The 5,249-nt window shown below is 45.9% G+C and overlaps 1 pseudogene; it reads right to left on the bottom strand.

Annotated features, from left to right (window-relative positions):
- Window positions 1-4,707: 4,707 nt before the first annotated feature.
- On the bottom strand, window positions 4,708-4,917 carry LOC144486373 (U2 spliceosomal RNA; annotated as a pseudogene).
- Between the last annotated feature and the right edge of the window lie 332 nt (window positions 4,918-5,249).

The raw sequence follows: 5,249 nt of genomic DNA, 5'->3' as shown, positions 1-5,249 counted from the left end.
TCTAGTTCTGGGAAATGGGCCCGGTCAGGTCGTCAAAGTTTCGGCAGGGGAACATGTGGCAAAGAGTGACCACAACTCTGTTAACTTTAGGATAGTAATGGACAAGGACGAGTGCTGTCCTCAGGGTAGGGTGCTAAATTGGGGGAAGGCTAACTATAGCCGGATTAGGCAGGAATTGGGGGCCGTTGATTGGGAGAGGCTGTTCGGGGGTAAGTCCACGTCTGGCATGTGGGAGTCTTTTAAGGAACAGTTGATAAGGCTGCAGGACAGGCATGTGCCTGTAAAAAGGAAGGATAGGAAAGGTGGGATTCGAGAGCCGTGGATAACCAGGGAAATTGAGGATCTGATCAAAAAGAAAAGAGAGGCGTACGTTAGGTCCAGGCAACTGAAAACAGATGGAGCTCTGGAGGAATACAGGGAGAGTAGGAAAGAACTCAAACGGGGAGTTAGATGGGCAAAAAGAGGTCACGAAATGTTCTTGGCAGACAGGATTAAGGATAACCCTAAGGCACTTATTCATATGTTAGGAACAAAAGAGTTGTCAGGGAAAAAGTCGGACCTATTAGGGACAAAGGAGGGGAATTATGCTGAGAACCCAAGGGAATAGGGGAAATCCAAAATGAATACTTTGCATCGGTATTCACAAAGGAGAGGGACTTGTTGACTGGGAGTGTCTCAGAGGGAGGTGTTGACCCGTTATAGAGAATCTCCATTACAAGGGAGGAAGTGTTAGGTTTTTTAGGTAACATTAAAACTGACAAATCCCCAGGGCCTGATGGCATCTATCCTAGACTGCTCAGGGAGACAAGAGATGTAATTGCTGGGCCTCTGACGGAAATCTTTGTCTCTTCATTGGACACAGGTGAGATCCCTGAGTATTGGAGGATAGTGAATGTGGTACCGTTATTTAAGAAGGGTAGCAGGGATAACCCGGTTAATTATAGGCCAGTGAGCTTGACGTCCATGTAGGGAAGTTGTTGGAGAGGAATCTTAGAGACAGGATGTATGCACATTTAGAACGGAACAATCTCATTCGTGACAGACAGCATGGTTTTGTAAGAGGGAGGTCGTGCCTTACAAATTTGGTGGAGTTTTTTGAGGAAGTGACAAAAACGGTTGACGAAGGAAGGGCCGTGGATGTCGTCGATATGGATTTCAGTAAGGCATTTGACAAAGTCCCTCATGGCAGATTGATTAAGAAGGTTAAGGCTCATGGGATACAAGGAGAGGTGGCTAGATGGGTAGAGAACTGGCTTGGCCGCAGGAGACAGAGTGTAGCAGTCGAAGGGTCTTTTTCTGGCTGGAGGTCTGTGACCAGTGGTGTTCCGCAGGGCTCTGTACTGGGACCTCTGCTATTTGTGACATATATAAATGATTTGGAAGAAGGTGTAACTGGTGTTATCAGCAGGTTTGCGGATGACATGACGATGGCTGGACTTGCGGATAGCGATGAACATTGTCGGACAATACAGCAGGATATAGATAGGCTGGAAAATTGGGTGGAGAAATGGCAGATGGAATTTAATCCAGATAAATGCGAAGTGATGCATTTTGGATGAACTGATGTAGGGGGGAGTTATACAATAAATGGCAGAGCCATCAAGAGTATAGAAACACAGAGGGACCTAGGTGTGCAAGTCCACAAGTCCTTGAAGGTGGCAGCACAGGTGGAGAAGGTGGTGAAGAAGGCACATGGTATGCTTGCCTTTACAGGATGGGGTATGGAGTATAAAAGCTGGAGTCTGATGTTGCAGCTGTATAGAATGCTGGTTCGGCTACATTTGGAGTACTGCGTCCAGTTCTGGTCACCGCACTACCAGAAGGAGGTGGAGGCATTGGAGAGAGTGCAGAGAAAGTTTACCAGGATGTTGCCTGGTATGGAGGGTCTTAGCTATGAGGAGAGATTGGGTAAACTGGGCTTATTCTCCCTGGAAAGATGGAGAATGAGGGGAGACCTAAGAGAGGTGTGCAAAATTATGAAGGGTATAGATAGGGTGAACAGTGGGAAGCTTTTTCCCAGGTCGGAGGTGACGATCACGAGGGGTCACGGGCTCAAGGTGAGAGGGGCAAGGTATAACTCAGATATCAGAAGGATGTTTTTTACACAGAGAGTGGTGGGGGCCTGGAATGTGCTGCCAAGTAGGGTGGTGGAGGCAGACACGCTGGCAACGTTTAAGACTTACCTGGATAGTCACATGAGCAGTCTGGGAATGGAGGGATACAAACAAATGGTCTAGTTGGACCAATGAGTGGCACAGGTTTGGAGGGCCGAAGGGCCTGTTTCCTGTGCTGTACTGTTCTTTGTTCTTTTTGTTCTTTGTTAGTCTGCTTATCTACAAGTAATTTGCTCTGTGTGGCTTTGTCGGTGTGGGTTTGAGTTGGGGAAGCGAGTGTCTTAAATACAAAAGACGCAATGCATCAAAAGAGCACAAATTGTTCTGAACATTCAGTGATTGTGAGCATTGTGGAGAGAACAAGTCATTGAAATTTAACACTAATGGTCTCACCTGGGTTCACTGCTGCCTCCCCTCTTCCCTGGGAAACAAACACATGTGTTAGAAATCGAGAACAAGTTATTTGTCCACAAAATAGGAGCTTGAGAAATAATCAAAGAGCAGAGAGGGTCTCTGAGACTCCCAGTGACCCATCGAAATGTGAATGGTGGCTTCCCGGGTGGTTGACTGGTTTACTGATTCTGAATCCTGGACTAAGTGCCTCGAATGGTTAGTTAACCTCCCAACCTGAGTGGTTGCAGCTGAGGTGTCCATGGATGGTGCTGTGTGCGGCAATTATAAAGACAAATGTTTAATATTGACCACACAACAATGTCGTTGAGGGATGGGGGTGAGTGTAATGAAGGTGGAGATGTTAAAGGACAGAATTCAGAGTGTGACTGAGATCGCTGAGCAGCCCAGGTTGAGCAAGTCATGGGGATCAGCATTGAGACCAGGAGGCGATAGGTGGAAGTGGCAACGGGAGAGAACAGTTCCAGGGAGGAGGAGGTCTGTTCTGCTCAGAGGTGGGAGGAATGTGCAAAGCATGAATGAAATGGAAAGTTCCGGTGAGTTAAGAATGACGATAAGCCACGCTCGCACTCAGACAAGAACAAGTCTGGAATATTTACCGAGTGGAAGATTGTTTGAGAGGCTTTGAACAGGAAGCTTTGTGAACAATGGGAACATTAATATAGCAGCTCATCGATCAAACACTCTCTCAATAATGCTGTCTGTGGATGTGGGGAACTGGGAAAGGAGAGAGGATTTCCTCAACACAGCAGCTTTGTTCGTAAGATATAGGAGCAGAATTAGACCATTCGGCCCATCGAGTCCACTCCGTCATTCGATCATGGCTAATATGCTCCTCCTCCTGATAACCTTTCAACCCCTGACCAATTAAAAATCTGTCTAACTCCTCCTTAAATTTACTCACTGTCCCAGCATCCACCGCACTTTGGGGTCGCGAATTCCACAGATTCACAACCCTTTGGGAGAAGTAGTTTCTCCTCAACTCTGTTTTAAATTTGCTTCTCCTTATCCTCAGACTATGACCGCTCGCCCGAGAAGGTCCCACCAGCGGAAGCATCCGCTCCACGTCTACTTTATCCATACCATTTTATCATCTTGAATACCTCAATTTGATCTCCCCTCATTCTTCTAAATTCCAGAGAGTGTCGGCCTAAACTGTTCAATCTCTCTTCATGCAACAAACCCCTCATCTCTGGATTCAACTTCGTGAACCTCCTCTGAACTGCCTCCAATGCCCTACATCTTTCCTCAAACACAGGGACCAAAACTGTGCACAATATTCCAGCTGCGGCCTCACCAATGCCTTGTATAGTTGCAACACTGTCTCCTTACCTTTCTATTCTATTCCTTTAGCTATAAATTCAACATTCCATTTGCTTTCTTTATTATCTGCTGAACCTGCATGCCAGTTTTCTGTGACTCCTGAACGAGGACACCCAGATCCCTCTGTACCGGAGCACCCCGAAGTCTCTCCCCATTTAGTTAATAAGTCGCCTCCCCATTGTTGCGACCAAAATGCATGACCTCACATTTCTCCACGTTAAACTCCATCTGCCACATTTTGGCCCATTTCCTCCCCGATCTGTATCCATTTGTAAGGTTCTTATTTCCTCATTGCAACTTCCTGTCCCGCCTATTTTTGTGTCGTCTACAAATTTGGCTAGAGAGCCTTCTATGCCTGTATCCAAGTCATTAATATAGATTGTAAATAGCTGGGGCCCAAAGACCGAACCCTGTGCCACCCCAATAGTTACTTCTTGCAATCCAGAGAAAAAACATTTATCCCGACTCTCTGTCTTCTGTCCATCAGCCAGTCACCGATCCAAGATAATAAATTACCCCTAATCCCATGTGAACTAACCTTGTGAATTAACCTTTTGTGTGGCACCTCATCCAATGCCCCCTGGAAGCCCAGATATATTACATCTACAGGATCCCATTCGTCACTTTGCTTGTTTCATCCGCAAAGAACTCCAGCAAATTAGTCAAACATGATTTGCCTTTCATAAAGCCATGCTGACTCTGATGGATGGTGTTTTGACTTTCCAAATGTCCTGTTTTTTTTAAAATACTTTTCCAATTCAATCAAATCAAATCCAATTCAGAGTCCCAACAAGTTGAGACATTTCAGATCCAGGCTGACAAGACAGGGCGAGCGACCAAACCACCCTGTCCTGGGCCTGATCTACATGAGCCAAGTTGATTGGAGGAGGGGGAGGTTCCTCCTCCAAGACTTGAGCTCATTTGCATCTTAGCCAAAAGGCCGAGATGCCGCTTTTAAAAATTGCTTCATATGAAACATATGAAGCTTCAATGTAACCCAATGACCTCAACTAAGTCCAGCGTCCCATCCATACTACACTTGATCTTAGCCAAAAGGCCGAGAAGCGAATGTCCTGATATTGCTTCCTTGATGATTGATTCTATCACTTTCCCAACAGGTGTTAAACTAATTGGTCTGTAATTTCCCACCTGTTGCCTCCCTTTTTGAACAAGAGAACATTCACATTATTCCAATCCACTGGAACCTTTCCTATGTCCAGGGAATTTTAGAATATAAGAACCAATGGATCCACTCTCTCCATCGCCACTTCTTTTAATGCCCTAGGATGTTGGCCATCAGGCCCGGGGGACTTATCTGCCCTCAATCCCAATAGTTTGCTCAGTACCTTTTCCCTATCAATGTTGATTGTACTAAGTTCTACCCTTTCTATTAACTCTGAC

Source organism: Mustelus asterias, unplaced genomic scaffold (genome assembly GCF_964213995.1).
Source record: "Mustelus asterias unplaced genomic scaffold, sMusAst1.hap1.1 HAP1_SCAFFOLD_324, whole genome shotgun sequence".
NCBI classification, from domain to species: domain Eukaryota; kingdom Metazoa; phylum Chordata; class Chondrichthyes; order Carcharhiniformes; family Triakidae; genus Mustelus; species Mustelus asterias.
This window is presented reverse-complemented; position numbering and strand designations above follow the sequence as displayed.